At 41.9% G+C, this 14,526-nt stretch overlaps 1 long non-coding RNA gene across 1 annotated transcript; it reads left to right on the top strand.

Moving 5' to 3' along the window:
- Positions 1-5,753: 5,753 nt before the first annotated feature.
- On the top strand, positions 5,754-8,668 carry LOC123742574 (uncharacterized). The gene is made up of 2 exons (XR_006769731.1): positions 5,754-6,971; positions 7,358-8,668. It is a non-coding gene; the product is annotated as an uncharacterized lncRNA (long non-coding RNA).
- The last annotated feature ends 5,858 nt before the right edge of the window (positions 8,669-14,526 follow it).

Raw genomic sequence — 14,526 nt, 5'->3', positions numbered from 1 at the left:
GACGTGCTACCTTGTCCCGGACCTGCTGTTTTCTTCTCTCTCTCGCTCTACGGCACCTGCTGTCAATAGCTTTGAATGATCGGCTATGAAAAGCCAACTGACATTTACTCAAGTGCTGACCTGTTGCAACCTCTACAACCATTGTGATTATTATTATTTGACCCTGCTGATCATCTATGAACGTTTGAACATCTTGGCCATTATAATCTACACCCGGCACAGCCAGAAGAGGACTGGCCACCCCTCAGAGCCTGGTTCCTCTCTAGGTTTCTTCCTAGGTTCTGGCCTTTCTAGGGAGTTTTTCCTAGTCACCGTGCTTCTACATCTGCATTACTTGTTGTTTGGGGTTTGTTTTAGGCTGGGTTTCTGTATAGCACTTTGTGACATCTGATGATGTAAGAAGGGCTTCATAAATACATTTGGTTGATGAAATAAGACATGGAATCATGTAATAACCAAAAAAGTGTAAAACAAATCAAAATATGTTTCAGATTCTTCAAAGTAGTCACTTTTTGCCATGATGACAGCTTTGAACACTCTTGGCATCCTCTCAACCAGCTTCATGAGGAATGCCTTTCCAACGATCTTGAAGGAGTTCCCACATATGCTGAGCACTTGTTGGCTGTTTTTCCTTCAGTCTGCGGTCTAACTCATCGCAAACCATCTGAATTGGGTTGAGGTCGAGTGATTGTGGAGGCCAGGTCATTTGATGCAGCACTCTATCAATCTCCTTCTTGGTCAAATAGCCTTTACACAGCCTGGAGGTGTGTTTTGGGTCATTGTTCTGTTGAAAAACAAATGATAGTCCCACTAAGTGCAAATCAGATGGGATGGCAGAGGAAAGCCCATAAAACTGTCAAGAGACTCCAGCCACCCAAGTCATAGACTGTTCTCTCTACACTTGCTGTATTCGGCGCATGTGGAAAATAAAGTTTGATTTGATGGCGTACAGTGAGGGAAAAAAGTATTTGATCCCCTGCTGATTTTGTACGTTTGCCCACTGACAAAGAAATTATCAGTCTATAATTTTAATGGTAGGTTTATTTGAACAGTGAGAGACAGAATAACAACAAAAAAATCCAGAAAAACGCATGTCAAAATTTTTCTAAATTGCATTTTAATGAGGGAAAAAAGTATTTGACCCCCTTTCAATCAGAAAGATTTCTGGCTCCCCGGTGTCTTTTATACAGGTAACGATACTTACATATCTTGCATAACTCATCTCGTATGTATATACTGTATTCTATACTATCTATTGCATCTTAGCCTATGCCACTCTGTCATTGCTCATCCATATATTTATACATTATTTTTCCATTCCATTCCTTATTCCATTAGGTATTTGTTGTGGAATTGTTAGATATTACTTGTCATATGTTGCTGCACTGTCTGAACTAGAAGCACAAGCATTTTGCTACACTCGCAATAACATCTGTTAACCATGTGTATGTGACCAATACAATTAGATTTTATTTATTACATTAGAATTTAATTTAAAACCAGTTGTGAATTATGTTGAAAATGTATTGAAACCATCTTCAGCATTAAGGAAAAGAATGGTGGATGGAACACTATCCCCGTTTTTGTTATTAGAAGAATTAAGTAAAGAAACAGCTTCTTCCGTAACTGCTCACATACCTGTCATGATGTCGTCCTGTGCCGGGAAGGCCACTATGAGTTTGTCGGGGGCCTGGCATCCTCTGGATTTATGGTGCTTTCAAGACAACTGGGAACTCTGAAAAAATAAGGTTGAATCATGATGACGTTAGTGATCTTTAGGTCGGAGCTCTTGAAAGAGGCCAGAGTTCCAGACTTGCAAATCCGAGTTGGATGACCGTTCAAAAAGTATTTTTCCGGTCAGAGCCCCCCCCCCGAGTTCCATGTTGTCTTGAACTCACTGAAGTCAGATTCCAGTTGTTTTGAGCCAGCAGAAGTCATGCTGGATGGACAGCATGGCCAATGTTGAATGTTTATCCTTTAAAGCTTGGAACAGAGACCCTTAAACCCAGACTTGGAACCACATACCCACTCCACTAAATAGCAGGCTAGTGATTGCTTTGCAATGCTTGCAGTTGGTCACTAATTCCTTCCATACCACTCATTGTTGAATTTGCGATTTCCAACTTGTGTAATGGTTATGTCCAATGGCCGATGAGCACCGATATGTTTTGTCTATAATTTCTCTTCATTATTTCTCTTCGTATGACAAGAATTAAAAAGCATTTGCCAGTAGATTGGCGACTTGATTCATGATGATGACTGCTAGCTTGCTAGCTAAGATTTTTAAAGTATGAGGTTGACATGATCAGCCCAATCAAAGCTACTGTAGATATAATGTAATTTGAAGTAATTTTATCTGTGGCCAATAACCTTGAGCCTACTTGGATGGGTACTTAGATTTTGTGGTGATGTAGTGTCCCCATGAGACAGAACACTGAGCCAATCACGGCGCAACTAGAGAACATTACCAACCTCTTCGCTCTGTATTTTCCGCTGGCTGCCCCTCCACAAAAAGCACTGAACTAGGTTGAAACACCTACATTTTGGAGCTGCCTTACTCAAGAAAGCAAAAAAGAGACCAAGTTTATATGTGGCTTTATTAACTTTTTTTTTTTTCAATTTTTTTTGAAAACTGATATGTGACAGGTATTACACCTTTTAGGGACAGCGGAACGCCTCACCAATATCCAATGGTAGAGCGTGGCGCGAAATACAAATACCTCAAAAATATTATAACTTCAATTTCTCAAACATATGACTATTTTAGACCATTTTAAAGACAAGACTCTCGTTAATCTAACCACATTGTCCGATTTCAAAAAGGCTTTACAGCGAAAGCAAAACATTAGATTATGTCAGGAGAGTACCCAGCCAAAAATAATCACACAGCCATTTTCAAAGCAAGCATATATGTCACAAAAACCAAAACCACAGCTAAATGCAGCACTAACCTTTGATGATCTTCATCAGATGACACTCCTAGGACATTATGTTATACAATACATGCATGTTTTGTTCAATCAAGTTCATATTTATATCAAAAACCAACTTTTTACATTAGCATGTGATGTTCAGAACTAGCATACCCACCGCAAACTTCCGGTGAATTTACTATATTACTCATGATAAACGTTCACAAAAAACATAACAATTATTTTAAGAATTATAGATACAGAACTCCTTTATGCAATCGCGGTGTCAGATTTTAAAATAGCTTTTCGGCGAAAGCACATTTTGCAAGAGTAGATAGCTTGGCCATCACAGGCTAGCTAATTTGACACCCACCAAGTTTGGTGCTCACTAAACTCAGAATTACTATTACAAAAATTGGATTACCTTTGCTGTTCTTCGTCAGAATGCACTCCCAGGACTTCTACTTCAACAACAAATGTTGTTTTGGTTCCAAATAATCCATAGTTATATTCAAATAGCTCCGTTTTGTTCGTGCGTTCAGGTTCAGAAATGCAAGCGCATTTCTTGACAAAAAAAAAAATCAAAATATTCCATTACCGTTCTTCGAAGCATGTCAAACGCTGTTTAAAATCAATTTGTATGCTATTTTTCACGTAAAATAGCGATAATATTCCAACCGGGCGATGTTGTATTCATTCAAAGGCTGAAAGAAAAAAAATGGAGAATTCTCGTGAACGCGCCTCTCAGTCTCACTGTTCCCAAGCTGACCACTAACAAATTCTCCTGCTGTTCTTCGCCCAGAGACAGCAGACACCCCATTACACTTTCTGGCGCCTTCTGAGAGCCAATGGAAGCCTTAGAAAATGTCACGTTACAGCACAGATGCTGTATTTTTGATAGAGATGCTACAGAAGGACAACAAATTGTCAGACAGGGTAGTCCTGTATGGAATCTTCTCAGGTTTTGACATTTACATTTACATTTTAGTCATTTAGCAGACGCTCTTATCCAGAGCGACTTACAGTAGTGAATGCATACATTTCATACAATTTCATACATTTTTTTGCCATATGAGTTCTGTTATACTCACAGACACCATTCAAACAGTTTTAGAAACGTTAGGGTGTTTTCTATCCAAATCTTCTAATTATATGCATATTCTAGTTTCTGGGCAGGAGTAGTAACCAGATTAAATCGGGGTACGTTTTTTTATCCGGCCGTGAAAATACTGCCCCCTATCCCAAACAGGTTAATGTCAGAATAACATGCAAAACAGTTAGCTAAAAAGGTGGGCCTCAAAACAGGTAGAGCTCTGCCCCACCTACCCTGAATGACAGGTCACAGCTGTCACAGTGAAACAAACAAAGTGGGCACTTACCTGCTTCACTGACAGGTGCACCGGAAAAGGGATACATTGTGAGTTTGTGAATACAACCAAAATGGAGCTGAAAGTCATTCTATGGGACTTTTATGGTTTAGTGAGAAACATGAATGGCGAAAAATATGGGATTAGCAGCTAAACTGCCGCTGGATTCAGAGCTGGTTTGAACCGACATATCAATGACCCCCTCTCAGTCTGGCATGGAATATACAGTACACCGAATTCACAACGCGCAACAATGTGTCTGTCGGCGTAATTAAAAAGTTGAGGAAGAGGGGTGCGACAAAGCTGCCCACCAGTGAATGGATACGTATGGTATGTAACTGTTAGTTAGCTAGTTAAATCATTCTAAATGTACCCTGACAATATAACCGGTCGTTTTGTAGTCCTAACTATTAGCTAACGTTGTTTTTTTCTTTCAAGGTACACACAAGTCAAGAGCCGATGGGAGTGAACACCCTCGCAACAATGCTGCCAAAATCCTGAAAAATAGCTGTCTTGTCACAGATGTACACAAACAACTACCTCCGTCTGTCACGGTTGTCGTAGGGTAAAGCGGACCAAGACGCAGTGGGGAAATGTGCACTCATCTTCTTTTTATTTAAACGGAAAAAGAAGGTAAACCAAAATAAACACGTACACAACGACTAATAACAGGCCGGTAAGGCAACAAAGCTATACCCAGCACAATCTCCCACAAAACACTAAAACAAACACATACCTATATATAGGACCCTCAATCAGAGGCAACTAGAAAACACCTGCCTCCAATTGAGAGTCCAATCCCCAATTAACTAAACATAGAAATACAAAGAACTAGACTAAACATAGAAATACATTAACATAGACCAGTGCCCAAAACCCAGAATAATAAATCAAACACCCTACTAAACACACAACCACCCCGAACCACATAAAACAAATACCCCCTGCCACGTCCTGACCAAACTACAATAACAAATAACCCCTTCTACTGGTCAGGACGTGACACCATCATCCATTTACAGTAGCGTGGAGCCAACAAATATGGAACACAAACATTGTGCACAATAAATGGCAACATTCAGATCAACGTTAATAAATAATTGTCATGTGTTAGTCATTCTACAAGGGGCGCTAATGCTCGGTTTTTGCATACATTTTATGTAAGCTCGCTATCTAGCCTGTGGTCATGTTGCATAGCAAACAGTTTAGCATTGAGACTTTCGTCCGGACAACTTTTTCTGGCAGTATGTAGTTATTGTGAATGTATTTATTAAAGCAACATTTTCAATATAAATGTGTAGTTTTTTGCCTTACTGTGTTGGCAACCGGTTTATAAAAGCAATAAGGCACTTTGGGGATTAGTTGTATATGGCCTATGTACCACGGCTAATGCTTCGAACCCACACACTGCGTCATTTGCATCACTGCTACATAACATTTTGCGCAGCTAGGCAACTATACTGATGCAGGTACCTTTTGCAGATGGTCGCATGCTGTTGGACACATGGAGGAGAGAATCATTTTCGCAGTATCCTCAAAACCGTGTCTTTTTGACACAACTGCTGACAGCTACAGGGACATAAACACAAAAAATGCTGCTTGGAGACAAGTGTTCACGATAGTAGGATTGCCAGGTCAGTTTAGTAGTGAGCATGTGCTAGATGTGGCTAGTTAGCTAGCTAGCTAACCTAGCTTGCTAACCTAGCCAATGAGGTGTGTGTGTGTGTGTGTGTGAAAGAAAGTCAAATAAATTATGCTAGTTACTACCCCTGATAACTTTACCAAATAATCATGTTTGAAAGAGTGTGAGTGTGTATGTCATAAATAGTAATAGAAATGGTAGATACTACTGTACCCCTGATAATTTGGTCAGATAACTGTGTGTGTATGTCAATGTGTACAGTAGGTGACATGTCCATGATAGCTATCGAATAACTATAGGTATGCTAGGTATTGGTTCTGCTTATCATGTTCATGTCTATGTAGAAGAAGACTGTAGGAGGAAGTGGAGAGGACTCAGGGACAGGTATCAGAGAGAGAGAAGGGCAGAGAAAGAGAAGAGGTCTGGGTCAGCAGCTTCAGGCCAGCAGCCTTGGAGCTTCTGCCACATTCTTTCTTTTCTGGATCCATTTATTGTGCCTAGAGCAACAAGTGGCAATTTTACAGCCAGACCCTCTACTACGTCATTCACAAGTGTTGTCCCCACTGGTGCATCAAGACCCTCAATGTCACCTACAAGTGAGACCACCGCCACCACCGGTGCAGCAAGACCCTCTACAACGTCTACATCATCCACGAGTATGACCACCACCGGTGCAGCCATGGAAGACGATGAAATGGAGGAAGCACCTCTGGATCTAGGACCACCTGAGATTATTATGAACCTCACAGAAGTGACCACTGAGGACCTCGTTGAACAAGATGTGGCCGTGGAGACAAACAGAGAGAGAAACGAAGAGGAACAACGTCACACCAGGCGTCATCGGAGGTACCAGCCCCCAGATCCACTTTCAGCAGAGGCTCCTCCAAGCCGTTGAGAGGGATGCAGCCCAACTTGATGCTCACAGGAAGGAGGATGAAGAGACCCTCTTTGCCATGAGCCTGGTGCCAAAACTGAAGAGGCTGCCTGAGCAAAGAAAAGCAGCAGTCAAGGTTAAAATGTATCAGCTGCTTTTCGAAGCCGAGTTCAAGGGTACGTTTTTTTCTTCTCCACATCACAGGTAGTGTCATAAGTGTTGCAACAGTGAAGTAAAGTAGGTCATTTTTACAGTATAGTCATGTAGGCTAATTGGTATTTCAGATCAAAGTATTAATATGAGGCAAATGTATAGCTGTTGTTTCTGGGTTAGAAAATATCCTAAAACAACAGTTTGCTGTCTAAATATTTGCCTGTCACATAAATCTTTTGATCTGAAATACAAATTCCATGAGTAAACAGCGAGTATTACCAACTTTACCACACTGTTCCTATATTTATGCCTTTAACTACACAAGCAGTATTTAGTTAACATAAATCTCACCTTTTATGGTGTCATATCATGTTAAGCTTGTATATGTTGTTTTTCTCTTCCCTTTCAGAAATGGAATCAATTTAGCCGATCAGCTCACAGGAAGGACAGAGAAGAGGAGTTGTCTGGTTGTTGTTTTGACCTCCTTCATTGTACCTTTCTTTTCACACACATCAGTTCCATTTAAATTCAGTCAATTCATAAAGTAATTTGTTTATAAAGTCTTAGGATAGCATTCATTATTAGTGTTACATAGATTTCTGAATTGACAGAATTGAAACTCATACACCGGAGAATTCAGATGCTCTTGTTGGTCTCTTACAAGACTAAAGGTCAATATATTTCTTTCATTTAAAAGTGTTGAAACTGTTTGTGAAGTTATGTTCCATCGACTGGTCCATGACGTCCAGGGGCCATTTGTTTGTTTAGCTGTGTTATGGCTACACACACCTCTTCTCCACTCCTCTCTGTCCCTCAGATCTCCAGTGCCCTGCCCTCTCTCTCTTTATGAGAAGATGCTGCAAGGCAAACGCAGCGTTCCATTGGCAATGAATGTACTTCTGGTGTATCGAAACGCAACAACACAGTCGGTGTGTTCGAAGCATAAGGGCTGTATGCAGGCACTCCGCGTTGTGTCGTGTAGAACAACCCTTAGCCTTGGTATATAAATGGCCATTGTTTTTGTTCTGAAGGGACTTTGGAGGACGTTTCATTTGATTGAATGCTGTAGTAGTTCATCGATGTGAAGACATTTCAGTGGCTGTGTTTGCACGAAATGATTTGTAGAAAACGTTATGCTTACACTTTGACATTTGAAACTTGAATGTGCCATGTGAAATTGGCTGTGCCTTTGTTGCGCTAATGTTCTGCAGGCTGGATGCTAATGTTAATTTCTATAATGTTTAATTTGTTAGCGATTCATGCTGGGCGATCTAATTGCTGCAACTGTTTACATCGAGGTACACTAAATGACCAAAAGTATATGGACACCTGCTCTTTGAACATATTGTAGCGACCCGCACAACAGCTGTGTGTTATGTGTTAGGCTATTAGTTGGTTGTGTTGTACTTACCAGTACCCAGTGTTCACGGGGTCCGGCATGCCAATCAACCTGATATCTGCCAATCACGGGAATGCCTGGAATGTTCTGATGCCGGGCATCCTGGTGGTTGGCGGAGTGGCGTGGAGGGGGGTTGGGCAGGGGGATGGAGCATTGGAGGTTAAGACCAAGTTTAGCCATTGTTCTCTCACTTATGTCTGGCCTTCACAAGAGAAGGTCACGGTTGTTTTATAGGGCATCCTTAATTTATTTGGCGTGGGCTACAGCCAAACAGTAGCCTGTGTGAAGTTGGGTTAATAAACCGTAAATTCGTTAACTCAATCCTCTGTCTGGACAATTGTTCCTTTATGATCTAGCCAGGTCATTGCAAGACCATTCCAAAATCATGGGCATTAATATGGAGTTGGTCTCCCCTTTGCTGCTATAACAGCCTCCACTCTTCTGGGAAGGCTTTCCACTAGATGTTGGAACATTGCTGCGGGGACTTGCTTCAATTCAGCCACGAGCATTAGTAAGGTTGGGAACTGATGTTGGCTGATTTGGCCTGGCTCTCAGTGGCGTTCCAATTCATCCCAAAGGTGTTAGATGGAGTTAAGGTCAGGGCTCTGAGCAGGCCAGTCTAGTTCTTCCACACCGATCTCGACAAACCATTTCTGTACGGACCTCGCTTTGTGCACAGAGACAATATCATGCTGAAAAAGGAAAATGCCTTCCCCAAACTGTTGCAACAAAGTTGGAAGTACAGAATCGTCTAGAATGTAATTTCATGCTGAAGCCTTAATATTTCCCTTCACTGGAACTAAAAGGGCCTAGCCCGAACCATGAAAAACAGCCCCAGACCATTATTCCTCTCCACCAAACTTTACAGTTGGCACTATGCATTGGGGCAGGTAGTGTTCTCCTGGAATCCGCCAAACCCAGAATCAAATCAAATCAAATCAAATGTATTTATATAGCCCTTCTTACATCAGCTGATATCACAAAGTGCTGTACAGAAACCCAGCCAAAAACCCCAAACAGCAAGCAATGCAGGTGTAGAAGCATGGTGGCTATGAAAAACTCCCTAGAAAGGCCAAAACCTAGGAAGAAACCTAGAGAGGAACCAGGCTATGAGGGGTGGCCAGTCCTCTTCTGGCTGTGCAGGGTGGATATTATAATAATCATAGTAGTTGTCGAGGGTGCAACAAGTCAGTAACACAAGAGTAAGTGTCAGTTGGCTTTTTCATAGCCGATCTTTGAGAGTATCTCTACCGCTCCTGCTGTCTCTAGAGAGTTGAAAACAGCAGGTCTGGGACAGGTAGCACGTCCGGTGAATAGGTCAGGGTTCCAGCAGGTCTGGGACAACAGGTCTGGGACAGGTAGCACGTCCGGTGAACAGGTCAGGGTTCCATAGCTGCAGGCAGAACAGTTGAAACTGGCTAACGAACTGGCTGGTTGGAAAGATGGCATCCTATGACGGTGCCACTTTGAAAGTCACTGAGCTCTTCTTGCATGGCTGTGTGCTCAACTTTATACACCTGTCAGCAACAAATCCACAAATTTGAAGGGGTGTCCACAAACTTTTGTAGATATAGTGTATAAGAGAACGGAGTTGAGCGTTCCTCAGCTATGCATAATGAAGGCAAATTATTTGTCTACTTTATTACTTAATCATGACACTGTAGAGGTGGAGCAGCGTGAGGTATCAGAAGACCCTAATATTTGTATTTATTAAGGATCCCCATTTTCCCCAAGGATCCCTACTCTTCCTGGGGCAGTTATATACAATAAAAAATATTACATTACATTTCATAACACTTTACCCAATACATTTAGTGTGTTCCCTCAGGCCACTACTCCACTATCACATATTTATAATACAACATCCATGTGTATGTGTGTGTCTTATCATGTGTATATCACTAACACACAAGCCCCCAAAGCAGAAACCCCTACTCCAGACACCCTCACCACAGAGGAACCCAGACGAAACCTTCCACCACAGGAGCAGGTAGTCACTACTATAGAGGAGGATAAGTAGGAGGAAGGTCCAGTCCATAGTTACCGTGCTGGAGGAGGAAAAGGAAGGGAGAGAGATGGACCATTTCCCAAGAAAGCCTTGACTACTGTGGCCTTTCTTCCATTTCTTGATCCTGCTCAGCCTCCCTTCAGAAGTATCACCTCCACCAATGTTCCGTTCAGAGGAACTGCACTAGCCAAGAGAGGGAGCCAGAGGCACTCCCAGCCCCAGGAACCACCACCACCCTGTCGCAGCAGCTTCCCATCTTCCCCATGGCCACCCAGCAATTTGAACACAGTCAGATGAATGTTTAGATGGTGATATTTTGTCTTTTGGTTATTGAATTGAAGGTACCAAAGGCAAATGAAAGAGATGCAGATGGATTTCAACATAACCATCAAACTATAGAACACGTCGAGGATAGCAGAGGAGCAAGTGAGGAGTGGATGTTACATACATACAACGTAGCCTATCTTATGATGGAGTCTCAGACCAGTTTGACATAGTTTTTACATTTTGAATAATACAGTAAGAATGTCAAGGCTGTCTTATGAAAGGCTCTGGTGGGATGTTAATCACTCACAATTGAAGGCAAGCGATGATTGCCAATGTGGCTTGTGAGAGAGTTTGTGATTGGCCAGCTCATTAGTTAACTGTCTCCCTATAGGACCAGAGACAGACAGAGTCTATCCAGTTGTGGCAGGGCCAACTGGAGGACGTCACACAGCTGGTGATCAACCTGTCCGTCAGTCAGCCAGCTACAGAGCCAGGTATACTACATACCTACCTACCTTATTGAATACAGCAGGGTTGGGGTCATAGGGGGAGGCTTTCCCTAAAGTACATTGAATTAAATTGCCAAAATGATATAGCCTAATCTGTCAATACAGAAATAAATCAAATCGTTTAAGGTTACTAAAGCATGACTTGGCCACAGAGGATCATTAGCTTTAAAATAAGTTGTGGGTTGTTTTAAATCACATTGCCTACAGTCAAAGGGAAAGGCAGCGAGCACTGCAAATACCAAATAGATTTTCAGTGAAAAGTAGAGGCCTAGCCAGGCATATCGCAATATTTCAAAATACAATCGTGAAAAGACTATATGTCTTTTAGTAATCAAAATGCTCATCTTAATTCAGTGAATAACAGTATATCTTATTGGCACCAGTTGAGAGCCATCGGCCATATCCCCGATGAGTGTGCACACTGTGCATATTCACTCTTTATCATTGTTGGGTCAGTGCCACTTAGTTTTTGGACAATAATTTCCTTCAGCAGTTTAGATGGACGTCATATTCTATTTGTGTTTCCCCTTCTCATAGTGCCTTCAGAAAGTATTCACACCAATTTACTTTTTCCAAATGTTGTTTGTTGTATTACAGCCTGAATATTAAATGAATTAAATTGAGATTTTTTTTTGTCACCGGCCTAAACACAATACCCCATGATGTCAAAGTGGAATTATGTTTCTCTACATTTTTAGTAATTAATTTAAAAAATGAAAAGCTAAAATGTCTTGAGTCAATAAGTATTCAACCTCCTGTTATGGCAAGCCTAAAAAAGTTCAGGAGTAAAAATGTCTGAATAATAGTGTTTAACATAATTTTTTTATGACTAACTCATCTCTGTACCCCACACATACAGTTATCTGTAAGATCCCACAGTTGAGAAGTGAATTTCAAACACAGATTAAACCACTGTCACGTCCTGACCAGTAGAGGGTGTAGTTGGGTCAGGACGTGGCAGAAGGGAGCGTGTGTTTTTTATTGCACAGCTGTAGAGGGTTGTGGTTGATTGGGAGTCACACATAAGGAGCATGTTTTTCCTTTGGGTTTTGTGGGTAATTGTTTCTTGTTTAGTGTGCTTGTCAATGTGGTTGCACCTGACAGGACTGTGTTGGCTGTCAGTTTTTGTTGTTTTTGTAAATGCATAGTGTTCGTGACATTAAATATGACGAACCCTAACTCCGCCGCATTTTGGTCCATTCCTGAAGACAGCCCTTACAACCACAAAGACCAAGGAGGTTTTCCAATGCCTCACAAAGAAGGGCACCTATTGGTAGATTAAAAAAAGCAGACATTGAATATCCATTTTAGTGAAACAAAAAAAAATGCGCCCCTTGGGGTCCCCAGGACCGCGTTTGGGAAACGCTGAGTTACTTAGTTTAATGACTGTGATAGGAGAATACTGAGGATGGATTAACAACATTGTAGTTACTCCACAATACTAACCTAATTGACAGAGTGAAAAGAAGGAAGACTGTACAGAATAAATAATATTCCAAAACATGCATTCTGTTTTGTATTCTGTTTATTCCAAAACATGCATTTGATATTGTATTCATCACGTTTATTACTCCATGTGCTGCTGTGTGAAATCTAACATTTTTCTAAACTTTGATGTCAAATTGCTAAAATTAAAAATGTAAATAAAAATCTGTATTTGGAATGCATGTTAGGATATCCTTTATACAATGTACAGTTGAAGTCGGAAGTTTCCATACACCTTAGCCAATACAATTAGTTATTCAAATACATTTTTCACAATTCCTGACATTTAATCCTTGTAAAAATTCCCTGTCTTAGGTCAGTTAGGATCACCACTTTATTTTAAGAATGTGAAATGTCAGAATAATAGTAGAGAGAATTATTTATTTCAGCTTTTATTTCTTTCATCACATTCCCAGTGGGTCAGAAGTTTACATACACTCAATTAGTATTTGGTAGCATTGCCTTTAAATTGTTTAACTTGCGTCAAACATTTCGGGTAGCCTTCCACAAGCTTCCCACAATAAGTTGGGTGAATTCTGGCCCATTTCTCCTGACAGAGCTGGTGTAACTGAGTCAGGTTTGCAGGCCTCCTTGCTCACACACACCTTTTCAGTTCTGCCCAAATCAAAATCAAATCAAATGTATTTATATAGCCCTTCGTACATCAGCTGATATCTCAAAGTGCTGTACAGAAACCCAGCCTAAAACCCCAAACAGCAAGCAATGCATGTGAAAGAAGCACGGTGGCTAGGAAAAACTCCCTAGGAAAAACTCCCTAGAAAGGCCAAAAACCTAGGAAGAAACCTAGAGAGGAACCAGGCTATGAGGGGTGGCCAGTCCTCTTCTGGCTGTGCAGGGTGGAGATTATAACAGCACATGACCTAGATGTTCAAATGTTCATAAATGACCAGCATGGTCAAATAATAATAATCATAGTAGTTGTCGAGGGTGCAACAAGCACGTCCGGTGAACAGGTCAGGGTTCCATAGCCGCAGGCAGAACAGTTGAAACTGGAGCAGCAGCACGGCCAGGTACACTGGGGACAGCAAGGAGTCATCATGCCAGGTAGTCCTGAGGCATGGTCCTAGGGCTCAGGTCCTCCGAGAGAAAGAGATAATTAGAGAGAGCATATTTATTAACACCGGATAAGACAAGAGAAATACTCCAGATGTAACAGACTGACCCTAGCCCCCCGACACAAACTACTGCAGCATAAATACTGGAGGCTGAGACAGGAGGGATCAGAAGACACTGTGGCCCCATCCGATGATACCCCCGGACAGGGCCAAACAGGCAGGATATAACCCCACCCACTTTGCCAAAGCACAGCCCCCACACCACTAGAGGGATGTCTCCAACCACCAACTTACCGTCCTAAGACAAGGCCGAGTATAGCCCACAACGATCTCCGCCATGGCACAACCCAAGGGGGGGCGCCAACCCAGACAGGAAGACCACGTCAGTGACTCAACCCACTCAAGGGACGCACCCCTCCCATGGACGGCATGGAAGAACACCAGTAAGCCAGTGACTCAGCCCCTGTAATAGGGTTAGAGGCAGAGAATCCCAGTGGAAAGAGGGGAACCGGCAAGGCAGAGACAGCAAGGGCGGTTCGTTGCTCCAGCCTTTCCGTTCACCTTCACACTCCTGGGCCAGACTATACTTAATCATAGGACCTACTGAAGAGATAAGTCTTCAGTAAAGACTTAAAGGTTGAGACTGAGTCTGCGTCTCTCACATGGGTAGGCAGACCATTCCATAAAAATTGAGCTCTATAGGAGAAAGCCCTACCTCCAGCCGTTTGCTTAGAAATTCTAGGGACAATTAGGAGGCCTGCGTCTTGTGACCGTAGCGTACGTGTAGGTATGTACGGCAGGACCAAATCGGAAAGATAGGTAGGAGCAAGCCCA

This window comes from Salmo salar, chromosome ssa04, assembly GCF_905237065.1.
Source record: "Salmo salar chromosome ssa04, Ssal_v3.1, whole genome shotgun sequence".
Lineage (NCBI taxonomy): Eukaryota > Metazoa > Chordata > Actinopteri > Salmoniformes > Salmonidae > Salmo > Salmo salar.
The sequence above is the reverse complement of the archived record's forward strand: the minus strand, read 5'-3'. Positions and strand labels throughout refer to the sequence as shown.